Source organism: Marmota monax, unplaced genomic scaffold, assembly GCF_021218885.2.
Source record: "Marmota monax isolate L192 unplaced genomic scaffold, Marmota_monax_Labrador192_F-V1.1 WCK01_AAM20220418_F8-fsc00847, whole genome shotgun sequence".
NCBI lineage: Eukaryota > Metazoa > Chordata > Mammalia > Rodentia > Sciuridae > Marmota > Marmota monax.
In genome coordinates this window covers 1-14,712 of record NW_026693778.1, presented here as the reverse complement: position 1 = coordinate 14,712, position 14,712 = coordinate 1, and the positions used below count along the sequence as shown (strand labels likewise).

Sequence of the window (14,712 nt, the reverse complement as noted above, 5' to 3'; positions counted from 1 at the left end):
TAAGTGGATCAACATATAAAATCATATTACAGTGAAGACTATAATTTCCCCCTGAACTCTTGATTGTCCCTCAAAAGGAGCCTTCTGTGACCAAAAAGGACAATCCCAATGCCCTTCAGGAGGCAAAATCTGGTAGAAGAAAGGAAGGTGGGTACAGTTGACATGGGCACAAGGTAAGGCTGTAAAGAATGGACATTGGCACCCAAGATCTTTCAGGAAATGCTCACTCTGTGCTACTCAGTATCAAAACAGGAGGGGAAGAAGAGAGGCCTGGAGAGAAACTCTGATGGACTCAGCCTGTCCCCACTCCCCTTCTTCGTGCCCCCTCGCTTGGCCCCTCACCTTCCTCAAAGTCGCTCTTGTCCACAGAGAGGAGCAGCCACCTCCACCTCCACATGGGGATAATTGCAGGTTCAGGCCTGTCTGGGGTGGGTACCTGAAACGCCCCAATCCTACAGTGGGCGGACACACAAAACCCTACTTTATTAAGCTGGGGACTGGTCCTTCAGGCAACGCATCAAAAGCAGGTCCCCTAGACCTTTCCCAAGGCTTATTAACGGACAGCTATTACAGAGGCAGCAGGCCGGGGGTACCATGGGCTGCTACCGCAACCGCTTGGCCCCTGGGGCCTGGGTTTTCTCAGGGTCGCATAACCGCGTGCAGCTGTGGCTGGTGGGGGCTCACCGGGAGGCAGAGCTGGAGCAGCAGCTGCGACCCAGGCGGGGCGAGGTCAGTGGGTGGGAGCCCGGATACCTGCCATCAGCCAGGCTAGGATTGCAGAGCGATGTGGGCGAGCAGTAGGAGACTAGGGGAGAGTTCCAACAGGACAGCCCGGGGTGGTACTTCCGCAGCGTAGGGAGAAAGGGGGTCCCCGGAGAAGCGGGTAGTGTTAGGAGTCCTAATTCCGGATTAGGCTCAACCCCCTTCTTCATTTCTCCGACCCTGGTCCTGGCGGCCTCCAACTCCATCTCCAAATGACCCCAGAGTCAGTGTAACTATGCCACCAGTGGTCAGCCTTGAAGCTCCTGCAAGCACGATCCTCAGTGAAGGATGATGCTCCATCGTCAGTTCAAGTCACTGCTTGCAATGCACTGCGGGCCCCCGCTTGCTCGCGCTGAAATAGAGCCTAACAGAGACCCCTGGGACAGGTCATGCGGAGGAGGAAGGGAGGTGATACTGTCTTCCGAGGCCCTGATAAACTGAAGTTCCACGAAGGGCCCGTTCTGCCCTCAGAACGGCTTCTCCAGGTCCTTCAGCTAAGTCTGGCGGGTCTGGCCCCCACAGGAGGAGGAGTTTGTTCTGGACACTCCAGAGGATCTGGGGCCATTGCAGTTCGTGAAGCTGCGCAAACAGCACTCACTGGTGGACAGCGCGTGGTTCTGTGATCTGCGATGGATCGCATCACCGTGCAAGGTCCGGGAACCTCCGCGGAGACCGCAGAGACCGCGTTCCCGTGCTACCGCTGGGTGCAAGGCACTGGCGTCCTGAGCCTGCCCGAGGGCACTGGTGAGCCGGCAGCGTTGGGGAAGTGGGAGCAAGTCCTCCTCAGGAAGTGCTGGGGGCAGAGGAGCAGAAAAGGACTGAGTAAGGTCGGTGGTGCTTAGAGAAAGGATAGACCCCGAGGCACGTGGAGTGCAGGGATTCCAGGATGCATGACAGGAAAAGGGAAGAAGTTATGAAGACCCAAAGTTTTACCCAGAATAAGTGATGGTGTGAGTGAGGCTGAAGAGGGAGATTCTGGAGATTCTCTTCCAAAAAGGTGAGGATAGGGAGTGGGATGCAGCAATGAAGGAAAACAGAGAAGCAAAGTAGAAAGGATACCTCTATGTTAGGGCAGCAACAGGTAAAGGGGCCCATGGAATAAAGGTGGTCAGTAACTTGAGAGCAGGACACAGCTATGGAAACAAATGACAACGATGTTGGAGAGCTGTTTGGGGTAGAATAACAGGGAATTCAACTGTGGGGAGCGGAGACAAGGCAGAAGATGGGGATGAATGAGGACAGCAAAAGCTGAAATTGTTACCATGGGAAAAAAGGAGAAAAACATCGTGACACAATTAGGGATATGGACATGGTAAGAATAGAAACATGGAATATGTGCTTCTGAAGAAGAAGTAAAGGGGGTGAAGGGGCTGGGGATGTGGCTCAAGCGGTAGCGCGCTTGCCTGGCATACGTGCAGCCCTGGTTCGATCCTCAGCACCACATACAAACAAAGATGTTGTGTCCGACGAAAACTAAAAAATAAATATTAAAAATTCTCTCTCTCTCTCTCTCTCTCTCTCTAAAAAAGAAAGAAAAGTTGTTCACATTTGCATACAATATGTCAAAACGCATTCTACTGTAAAAATATTAATTAATTAATTTTAAAAAAATTAACAAATACCTTTAAAAAAAAGAACAAGTGAAGTTAAATACAGGTGAGAACAGAAACAAGTTAGTTTTATATAAATTATGGGATGGGGAGACTGATAGACTCTTGGAACCTTTTGTTCTCACAGGTAGGATAAGAGGCTGAAAGTAACATGCACAGAAATTCTTGTAATCAGGAACAGTTAAGGGTGGAGGTGGAGAAGGGTAGTGTATATAAGTAGAGCTAACATGAAATATGTCATTTAGGAGAGAGGGGAAGATGAGGACAGGGAAAGGCCAGGACTGGCTAAATGTACCAAACTAATATGTGATTATGCAGGCTAGGTATGGACATGGCAGGAGATTAAGCAGAGGATTCAGAGATAATGATGAGTAGGGACTGGTAGACGAATGTGAATTAAAGAACAAAAAGTATAGTAAACATGGGATATTTGCTTTAGGAGATTGGTGAAAATCAGGAATAAGGTGTGAACAAAAATAGATAAATGATGTCACAGACAAATCAGAGGAGGAGGAGCCAAAGAAAAAGGGGACAGTATACTGTAATACAATCAAGAATAGAGATGAGAACAAACCAAGAATGGCACCAGCTTGGACAAAGCTGTGATCTATCATCTCCCTAGCTCACCTGGCAGGAGACAATGCCTTGGACATCTTTCAGAAGCATAGAAAGAAAGAACTGGAGGAAAGACAGCAGACCTACCGGTGAACACCCACCCTTATACCTCCTAATTGTTCCACATCTTCCTATCTCCTGCTCCATTCCTGACCCTATTTCTTCCTCAACTCTTTCCCATCTGCTAGTTGGGGCATCTGGAAGGAAGGGATACCCCTGAAAATAGCTGCAGACACAGAGAATGATCTGCCCCCAGACATGAGATTCCATGAGGGCAAGAAGCTGGACTATGAATGGACACAAAGACAGGGTAAAGAGAAGGTCAGAATGGAGTGGGGGCTAGTGGATCCCAAATCAGGAGGGATTTGGTTAGTTGATTGTTTCCTCTGATGCTGTCCTAGGGCCCTGGAGGTGGTTTTCAAACAAAGAATTTGATCAGATATTTTTGGGCCAGAAGAGTGCCCTGGCTGGTCAGTGGTTCCCCCAGGCCTTCATGACCCCTTGAGGTCTTTTTTTTCCAAAGTCATCCTTTGCACTTGAGAGTCTCCCATATCTTGTTGCCAGATGAGAATTAATTATAACTCGTCATCTAAGAGAGGCCTGAGGATGAAAACATGAGGGCTGGGTAGGGTATGATCATATGCCTGAATTCTTGGGATAGAACTTGTAAGAGAGGAATATCCAGGTAAATATCTTCCTCCCATTCTCCATCCCCACCCCACAGAGAAGGTTCATCAGCACTGGAAAGAGGATGAACTGTTTGGCTACCTGTTCCTCAATGGTGCTAACCCCATACTGTTGAGACGCTCTACTTCTCTGCCCTCTAGGCTGGTGCTTCCCTCAGGGACAGAGGAACTGGGGGCCCAGTTGAAAAAAGAACTCCAGGTACTTCCTCCCATACTCAGTTGATCTATCCTTGGCAGTGTGGCCCAGAGATGTAGTGAAATTAAGAGACCAAATGCATGTCAGAGGGAGGAATGCTGTCTTAACCTGCTGTCCTTGGTGCAGAGTACTGTGCTGGAAAGATCTAGAGAGAATAAAATATGTAAGAAAAAAACATTTGACAACTGGTGAGAGCCAAATACAGGTAGCAGGTGTTTAAGGATATGATGGGAAACAGACCCTGGATATTTGGACAAAGGGAGAACTTAGTGTGCCTGTGGTTCACAGTAGATTGGACAGGTATGGTCCCAAACTACCTCTGCACAATGAAGGGTTTGTTCCTAGGGAGCCTTCCCTCACTGGGCCTCTTTCTTCACAGTAAAGTGAGATGATTTGGACTAGATATTCTTGATACTTTCTCTGGTCTGCTACTAAGGTTTCAATAGTGTCATAAGATAATGGCATGAAGATAGATTGAACATCTTTACATTTCTTTTCCTTTGTTCTGATGCTGTGGGGGCATTCTTCCAATCTTTTTTATTATTATTATTTTAGTTGTAGTAGGACACAATACCTTTATTTTATTTATTTTATTTTTATGTGATGCTGAGGATCGAACCCAGAGCCTCACACATGCTAGGCAAGCACTCTGTCACTGAGCCCAACCCCAGCCCCAGTCTTCCAATCTTAACCATGCATACATTTCTCCTTTCCCCAGAATGGTTCACTGTTTGAGGCTGTCTTTATCTTGCTGGATGGAATTCCAACCAATGTGATCCAAAGAGAGAAGCAGTACCTGGCTGCTGAAGATGGAACCCAATGGGAAGCTGCTACCTATGGTCATCCAGGTGAGGTACCCTGAAGTACTCCTAATACTGTTCTCTGTTCATCTTACCTGCTGCCCAAGAACAGAGAAACCTGGCTCTTTCTCTCTTTCCATCTCTACCCCTGACCTCACTCAATGAGAACTATCTTCATATCTTTTTGATGGCTCCCTTCTAGTTTTCAGATTGGTCACTACTTATCTGGGCATACCTGAGAATCACAATGGCCTCTCTTGGTTTTCATGCTGAAGTTACTCAATCTCTTTTGATCTTTCAATGCGGTGGATATCCCTTCTTTCTTAAACATCTTTTCTTCCTTAATTTTAATATCTTCATTGCTGTTTGCACAGTCATTGATACATACTGTCAATTTCTCATTCTCACCTTCTTTTTCCCATTCTACCACCAAAGCTCAGACGCCCATCCTGTGTTCCCCAAACCACTGTTAGAGCCGCCATACTGATCGCTTCCTTCCATTTCACCTGCATTCACACAAACTATCATGACACTTACATGGAACCATGGCTAGTGACAGGCAATGTGGAAGTGTCCTACTTCCTCCTACTTGGTTTTCACTTTCTCAGAAGAAATTACTTGATTTCAGTCATTTCCATTTCCCTCAAAATACTGAGCAAAGTGTCTTGCATGTGGCAAGAGGTCAATGAATGTTTGATTCTTCTTTCTTTTAGCTCCAACTTCCCACCTCCAGTTCTCCTACCCCAACACTGTTCCTGCCCTCTGATCCTCCACTTGCCTGGCTCCTGGCCAAGTCCTGGGTCTGAAATTCAGATTTCCAACTGCATGAGCTCCAGTATCATTTGCTGAACACTCACCTGCTGGGTGAGGTCATTGCTGTTGCCACCATGAGGTGCCTCCCAGGACTGCACCCTGTCTTCAAGCTCCACCCTCCAGGTCCCATCTTGTACCTCAGAGTGAGGAAAAAATCATCAGCTGTATGGGATTTAAAAGCCTAAGTCTTCAAGATATGACCATGACATTGATGATTGGCACTCTGTTCATAAGACACTATGAAGATTCTGTGTGTCTTATGAACAGAATCTTCATAGTGTCTTATGAACAGAGGCAGAGAAAGGAGACAGATAACTATTGCAAGACCTTGACCTTGATTTTATTTTAATGCTTAAATTATTTTTATCTTGAGATAATTGTAGATATACATGAGTTAAGAAATAATACACTATGAAGTCAAATACTGGGATTAATTACAATTCCGTTGTTCTGCCTGCCAAGCAATTAAGTACACATTGTAAGTCAGCTCTTTGAAACTTTCTGGCAATGGGTCAGGAATAGAGTAGGAATATAATTTGTTAAAGCAAAATGTTAGTTCTGCCTTAGGAGATTTATCATTTGTGTGGAAAGGCAGACAACAATTTCTGGAATTAGAGAGACATAGAGAGGTGCTATAATATTAGTGGAGATGTTCCACCATAACTGAAGTAGTCAGATAAGCAGAAGATCAAAGGGCAGAGTCAAAGAGAGCAGAGGGAGAGCAAAGCCTGACAGGTCGCTTGAACCTGCCCAAGAGTGAGGTGGATAAAGAGCTGCATTTGCATGGTGGTATCAGGAGCAGGGGAGGAAAGAAGGGAAGAAGGGAGGGAGGGACACCAATGAATGGTGATCGTGGGAAACAGTAACTGCAGCATGCCTGAGTGCAAAACTGGAGAGGCAAGGTTAGAGGTCTGTGCTTCTGAAACACCTGGGAGTCCTCAATATGGGTGAGTTGTACAGACCTTATTTTTAAAAAGAGTGAGTCTGATTATCTATTGCTGAGCATAATGCAGGAAAAAAATGATGCGTGCTTGCTTTAAAAATTTTTGGAAATCATGTCACTTTGATACAGGGAACATAGCCAAGAAGGCAGCAAACATGTGCATGCTTAGGCATCAGAGCAATGATCAGAAACTGCAAAGTCAGGTAAAGAAGCCAGTTTGGAGACCAAGATGAACTTTTCAGTTTTAGATACAGGGAGTTTGAAGTATTGGTCAGATATACGAGTGAGTACTTGGCAGGCAGAACAACGGAATTGTAGGTGGATGCAGTGAGACATGCCTGTAATCCCAGTAACTCTGGAGCTGGGGCAGGAGAATCACAAATTCCAGGCCAGACCCAGCCATTTAGTGAGACCCTGTCTCAAAATAGAAAATAAAAAGAACTGGGGATATAACTCAGTGGTAAAGCACCCCTGTTTTCAATCCCCAGTACAAAAATAAACAAAGGAAATTGAGTTGTATTGCTGCTTGGAGTTCCCACCCCAATCCTAATCTGGGCTGTAGTAATTCTGCTTTTTAAGGTGACAAAAGCAAAGTAATTATTAATATAGTTCATGGAAACTTTATTTAATGATCTTATGATATTTTGCATCACCATGTTCTTAACTTAAATTATTTAAGTACATTTTTATACTTTAAAATCCCTGTTTATTGGTTTGGCCCCTCCATATGTCCCTAACCTCAATATAACAACTTCATCACATGGCAAACAGCTGCATTGTTATCAGGACCCACCGGAGGTATCATTAAAGGTCATATGGGCAGATTTTGCATGCAGATTACCAGCATCTGAATAATGAATCTTGGCCTCAGTACTTACTCAGATGTGTGCTTTGGGGTCCTCATCTCTGAATGGAGATAATAGGATCTCCATCATGGGGTTGTAAGGCATTAAATGATAAAATATGGGTTATCATAATTAATTATCATCATCATCCTCATTGTTAGGGGCTCTGATTTGGGTTCTTTGTTCCCTTATTTTGGAGGTCTTATGTTTTCTGTGATGCCAATATCCTTCCATGAATTTTCTGAAAAGACCGTTATGAGGGGCCTTAATGCCTTAAAACCAGGAGTATCTCCTCAATCTTGCCCTTGGCCCAGTATCAAACAATTAAAATGTGAAAACTATGTGAATCTTGTATATCAATCAGGTTATAATGGGGAAACCCCCACTTAGCATAAAAATAAGCATGTGTCAATGATAAGTGGCCTTCATGAGGGGACATATAGGGCCTAATTAGGAATGGCTTAAACAGGTAGCTTGATGTGACATCTTCAGTCCTGATTAAGACCTGAAAAAAAAAAAGGAAAATGATGAGTAGTTAGATGTGTGGTTTTGAAATAAGCACAGGCTTGTTTAAGTTATGAAGATGTGAAATATAGAGAAAGAACACAATTATATCAAAAGTTAAGGGGCAGATTCTTTAAAATACAACTGTGTTCAAGGTGAATATAACAAAGGCAATGATCTCAAGAACTTCTGTGTGCCAGGTAGTGTTCCAAACCTGCTGCTCGGTCACTCTCAGAAGCAGTACTGCAGCATCTGAGATAAGACACCCTGGTAACTAGTGAGGAGACTGACACTTAGAGGGTTCATTATGTTGCTCAGGTATCAAGGTGAGTAGTGAAATGTGCACTCAAACCCCACTCTGTGTGGCTCCAAAGCCCAACTGTCATAGAAGTTAGAGGATATGGGAGTGAGTGGTTAGAGGAGCAGGAGACCAGACTATCAAAATAGTAGAGGGGAAAAAAGCATCAAGAGGAGAGCAAGACACCATGCTGTGTGCCAGACCCTACAAGAAATAACCCAAGCATGGCCTCCATTAACCACCCCTCCAATCTCCTGCACCCCAGCTCCTGGCGCCCCATATCCACAACACTATGGAAATCAACACCAGGGGCCAGATCCAGTTTAACTCAGATGAAGGAATATTTGCAAAGGTAAAGAGGAACTTGAACATGGGTGTGCCTAATCATCCATCTCTCTAAAACTTCTTGACATCCTCAAGACCCCAGACCAACCTGCATGAATGGCCTGATCCTTAAACTCGTGAGCCCTGTTCCATCACATAGATGACTTTAAATCTGAACAACCCATTTCTGAATCCCTGTATAATAGGCAATTATTCTGTTCTTCAAGCCCTGTTAACTTTCTCATCCTAGGCAGTGAGCACAGGTGGAGGTGGTCATCTAGATTTGGCCCGTCGGGCAATGACTCAGCTGACCTATTGCTCCCTCTGTCCTCCTGATGGCCTGGCTGACCGGGGTCTTCTGGGAATCCCAAGTGCTCTCTATGCTCATGATGCCTTGGCCGGTAGGTAAGAAGCAGCTAAGAAATGGGGAGTGGGAGTGGGAGAAGGAGGGTGGGGTTCTGGCTTGAGATCAGCATAGGGCAAAAGCAAAGAGGGTAGGAGGGAGGTATGGAATGGAGGTGAGGAGAGCTGTGAGTGAGTAAATCATAAGATCTGGTGGCATCAGGGGTTATTTAAAGAAGAGTGTCTGGCAACCATGTGCAGTGTAGGGAATTCCTGGAACTCTTGACTTACAACTTCCTTTACACAATTGTGTCATAAACCTGGGGAATGTTCCAAAAGGCAAGTCTACTAGGACCTGACCCAGGTTTAGTGGCAAGATTAGAGTAGTAGAGGTCAGAGGCTGAAGCCTTCTGGGATCACAGATATCAGCTCCCTTCTCTGAGCAAGTGTGTGGAGGGGATGGTCCACCTCTTCTACCAGAGGGATGATGTTGTGAGGAGGGATCCTGAGCTGCAGGCCTGGTGTTGGGATATCATGGAGGTGGGGCTGTGCCATGCCCAGGACAGAGGTAAGATCCATCTCAGAGACAGGAGCTCTTTGGAGACTCTGCCAGAACCTCTTCCCAGCTCTGCTCCTCTGAGACAGAACCCCAACCTCTCCTGACACCACTCCCACCATACCTGAAAGCATCTGAATTCCATTCATAGCTCCCTAAGGCTCAGAACAATTCTAGACCCCAAGGATTGTCTCCTCAGAGACCCTGATCATCAAGCCTACTCCTATCCCCATCCCACTCACAGATGCCCATAACCTACCATGTCCTGGGACCCAACCAGGCCAAAGCCAGTGAAGGATTCTGTCCAGTTCATTCTGGGTCTCACCTTCTGTCTTCATGGTCCCCTCTTTTCCTGCCTGAAGATATAAACAGGAAAATTTTCACACCAAAGCTTATAAGGACCCCCTCTGGCTTCCCCTCTCTTCTCTTCCTGCCTGTGACTATCCACCATGCAGAGAGGCCCAGGCCAGAGTGCAAGGGCATTTCCAGATGCAACCTCAGTACCATGCATGCTTTGGCTCAAACCTGACTCAATGCCCTTATCCTTGGGACTCAAGATTCTTTGGCCAATTTGTCCACCCCTCTTGGATCGAGATCCTTCTTCCCTTCCATAGCTCTCTTCTTTCCATGAAATATAGAGGGTTTACAATACACACTTAGATATATTTTTTAACTTCTGATTCACCCATTATTCTCCCTTATCTTTCAGTGTTCTCTTTACCTCATCAGTTAAAGGTTATGTGCTAAACAAAATTTAAAGTACTAATTTCGGTCTCTTCCTCTTCCTAGTTATGCAACCTTGAACAATTTATTTATTCTTTTTTCTCTTTGACTTTTGGTTTATTTCTCTCTAAAATGCACATACTGTTTTCATTCCCTCCTCACTACTTACCTGACCGAACTTTTGTGATGCAAATGAAATGTGTGACAATGCCAAAATGTGTCGACTGCATATTGTGAGTTGTTTAATCATAGGCTCCACGCCACCAAAAAAAAATACCTCCCCAATATGGTCAGCATGGAACAGGAGAATCCAGGCTCTGACAGACAGTAGATGACTTTGGGATGATCACTAAGTTTTTTGACCCTGACTCACCATACTAATTTTATCTTTTTATTCTGTAATTTTGATGCTTTGACATCTTGGGGATTTGCTGACCCTGAAGGTACTGCCTTTCCCAGGGCTAGCTAACTCCCTGTGTGCATGTCTTTCCTGTGCTAACCAACTATCCCAGAGCCCACACCCCTAACTACTTCCTCTTAGGAGCTCTCACACTCCAGGCCTAAATTCTGAGCCTACACTCCTAATCACTTCCTCTAGGGAGCTCTCACACTCCAGGCCTGAATTCCAGAGGATTGTTAGACAGTTGGGGACAGCCACTGCACCTCAAATGTGACAGAATTATCCAAAGCAACCAGTCCTAAAACTGCCTATTCTATCTTACCCATTCCTTATTGTGAAAACCATAATAAAGGCTCTTGCTCCAGTTGCCCTCTACTCCCTCTGTTCCCTGGCAGGCTCTTGTGCTTCCTTGTGTGGCCCCCTAAGGTATAGCAAGTACCATTCTTTTGGAACCTGTAAGTATAATAAACCATCTTTTCAATGGCATTCGTCTCTTCTCTGTTAGCCTCATCATACCTGAAAGGTAATGAAAATAGCTGGGCATGGTGTCACATAGCTGTAATCCCAGCAATTTAGGAGGCTGAGGCAGGAGGATGACAAGTTTGAGACTAGCCTCAGAAACATAGTAAGACCCTGTCTCAAATAAAAAAGAAAAAGGGCTGAGGACAGAGCTCAGTGGTAAAGTGCCCTGAGTTCAATCCCCAGTACTTAAAAACTAAAATAAAATAAATAATGAAACTATATTTCAAATATTCACCTGTAAATTGAGTGGAGTGAGATAGCTGACATTTGAGCTACTTCCTGTATCTGAAATGAGACAATAACTTCTCTTTTCCTAGCATTATTATTCAGCCATCTATAAGAACTGCCTGAAAATTAGAAGGCATGCTTCTGTGTTTGTTTAGGGGGATGGGAATTTTATTGAAATCAAATAGACCAAGAGGAAAAAAAGATCTAAGTCATAGGTATACAACTTAAGGACTTTTACTAAGGTGGCCCAGGGGGATAATCACCACTTGGATCAAGAGTCAGAACTTTACCGCTCTCTCAAAATCTCCTGTCATACCCATCCAGAGGCAATTACCATCCTGACTTTTCACAATGCAGGTTGGTTTGATTTCTTTGTAACTTCATATAAATGGAAATATGAGCTTGAACTCACTTATTTCATTCTCTGAACAATGTGAGGATTACACATACTGTTGCATATAGCATGGACTTCTTTCATTGTCACGCCTGTATAATATTCTATTATGTGAATATGGTACAACTTATTTTTCATTTGTGCTATTGATAGAAATTATGGTTGTTTCCAGTTTGTAGCTATTAATCTTAATGCTGCTGTGAACACTTTTGAATAGGTTTTTTCTTTGTACATACCTAGGAGAGAGATTAATGAATCATAGAGTACATGCATGTTTTGTTTGAAATAGTTTTTTTTTTATTTTATGTATTCTAATTTGTTATATATGACAGCAGAATGCAATTCATTTCATATTACATAAATAGAGCACAATTTTTCATATCTCAGGTTGAACACAAAGTAGAGTCACACCGTTTATGTTTTCATACATGTACTTAAGGTCACGATGTCTGTCTCATTCCACCGTCTTTCCTACCCTCACACCCTCTGCCTTCCCCTCCCTCCCCTTTGCCGAACTAAAGTTCATCTATTGCTTCCATGTTCTCCCCCAGCCCCATTATGAATCAGCATCCTTATATCAGAGAAGACATTTGGCATTTGATTTGGGATTGGCTTACTTAGCATTATATTCTCCAACTCCCATCCATTTACCTGCAAATGCCATGATTTTATTCTATTTTATTGCTGAGTAAGAGTCTATTGTGGATATATACCACCACATTTTCTTTACTCATTCATCTACTGAAGCACGTCTAGGTTGGATCCACAGTTTAGCTATTGTGAATTGTGCTGCTATTGATGTGGCTATGTCCCTGTAGTATGCTGTTTTTAAGTCCTTTGGGTATAGTCCTAGGAGAGGGATAACTGGGTCAAATGGTGTTTCCATTCCAAGATTTCCAAGGAATCTCCATACTGTTTTCCATATTGGCTCCACCAGCAATGTATGAGTGTGCCTTTTCCCCACATCCTCACCAACACTTATTGTTGTTTGTATTAATAGCTGCCATTCTGAATGGAATGGGATAAACTCTTACAGTAGTTTTGATTTGCATTTCTCTAATTGCTAGAGGTGTTGAATATTTTTTTCATATATTTGTTGATTGATTGTATATCATCTTCTGAGAAGTGTCTGTTCAGTTTTTTGGCCCATTTATTGATTGGCTTATTTGTGGGTTTTGTTGTTGTTGTTGTTGTTGTTGTTTTTGTGTGTGTTAAATTTTTTGAGTGCTTTATATATCCTAGAGATTAGTGCTCTATCTGATGTGTGAGGGGTAAAAATTTGCTCCCATTCTGTAGGCTCTGTATTCACTTCACTGATTGTTTCTTTTGCTGAGAAGAAGCTTTTTAGTTTGAATCCATCCCATTTATTGATTCTTGATTTTAATTCTTGTGCTATAGGAATCTTATTAAGGAATTTGGGGCCTAATCTGACATGATGGAGATTTGAGCCTACTTTTTCTTCTATTAGGTGAAGGGTCTCTGGTTTAATCCCTAGGTCCTTGATCCACTTTGAGTTGAGTTTTGTGCATGGTGAGAAAAAGCAGTCATGAAATTCATCTGGAAAAATAAAGAGACCAAAATAGCTAAAGCAATCCTTAGCAAGAAGAGTGAAGCAGGTGGCATCACTCTACCAGACCTTAAACTAGTAACAAAAATGGCATAGTATTGGCACCAAAATAGACTTGTAGACCAATGGTACAGAATAGAGGACACAGAGACAAACCCACATAAATATAGTCATCTTATATTAAACAAAGGTACCAAAAACATATATTGGAGAAAAGATAGCCTCTTCAACAAATGGTGCTGGGAAAACTGGAAATTTATATAAACAAAATGAAATTGTTTTAAATAGTTTATGACAGTTTGGGAAAGCAATTGTACCAATATTAATTCCTTCTAGCTTAGGACAAGTTATAACCATTTCATTTTCTCTTAAGTGTACCACAGAGAATTCTATTATTTCCTCTTTAGCCATGTTAGTGGGTAGGTAGTCTTATTACATTTTATATTTAAGTTGTATTACCCCCAATGAATAGTGGAGCTGAGTACCTTTTCATAGAATTAGTAACTATATGGATATCCTCTTCTTTGAAAGGCTTTTTCAAGCGTTTGCCCATTTTCCTAAGATTTATCTGTCTTCATCCTACTGACTTTTATCCACTTTTATAAAAGGAGATATTTGACCAAGAACCTCTTCTACCTCCTTACTCTCCAAATCTTACCATAAGAGCAATAACTACCATGTACTGGGGGGATTTATGTAATCATCTCACTAATAAGGTAATTATTGTTATTATTGTTGTTGTTGATTATTATTATTGCCATATTCAGAGAAAAATATTAAGGTTCAAGGAAGGTAATCAATTGGTCCAACTGATGCAACTGGTCAGCAGCAGAGCCAGGACTGGGACCCAGGGCTTATGCCACAGCCTGTGCTCTGGACCACAGCACTCCCTACGTCACAGGTGATTTTCAGATAGTCTTTCCATGATATATATATCAATCAAATTATGAAAAACCCTTCCTGAGTTTTCACGTACCATTTCCCTGTTTTATTTCTAATCTTACTACTATCTAACATAATTTTGTTATTTTATTTTCCTTCCATTTTAGAATCTAAGCTGTAAGAGGACAGGGATATTGATGTGTTGTACCTACCAGTGTAGTCCCAATGGCTTGACAGTGCCTGGTCCATAGAGTTCCAGGGTTTTTGAATTAATGCATAAATGAATGCATGAACACATACTAATAGTTAAGTCTGCATTTCTTTATCCTCTCTGGGGCTCTGTTTCTAAAAAATTTTTTTCTTCTCCTAGGTTTCCCTGCCTCTTTTCAGTCTTGGCTTCAACTCTGTCATTTCCTTACCATGTGCATCTTCACATGCACTGCCCAACACACAGCCATCAATAATAGTTAGGTAGGGACCACTGACAGCAACGGTCCCTGAGGTCTAGGTGGGTGCAACCAAGTGCCTAGACTAGCGGGATGCTTGAAGGGGAAAACTGGAGCTTGGGGTCCTGAAGTTCAGAGTCCTTGAGTGACTCCAGATTCTTTTCTCCCCACCACCCCTCAAGCTGGACTGGTTTTACTGGGTTCCTAATGGCCCATGCTCAATGCGGATGCCCCCACCCACTACCAAGGAAGATGT

General features: G+C 43.3%; 1 pseudogene; it reads left to right on the top strand.

Annotated features, from left to right (window-relative positions):
• Nucleotides 1-594: 594 nt before the first annotated feature.
• On the top strand, nt 595-14,707 carry LOC124104943 (polyunsaturated fatty acid lipoxygenase ALOX12-like; annotated as a pseudogene).
• The last annotated feature ends 5 nt before the right edge of the window (nt 14,708-14,712 follow it).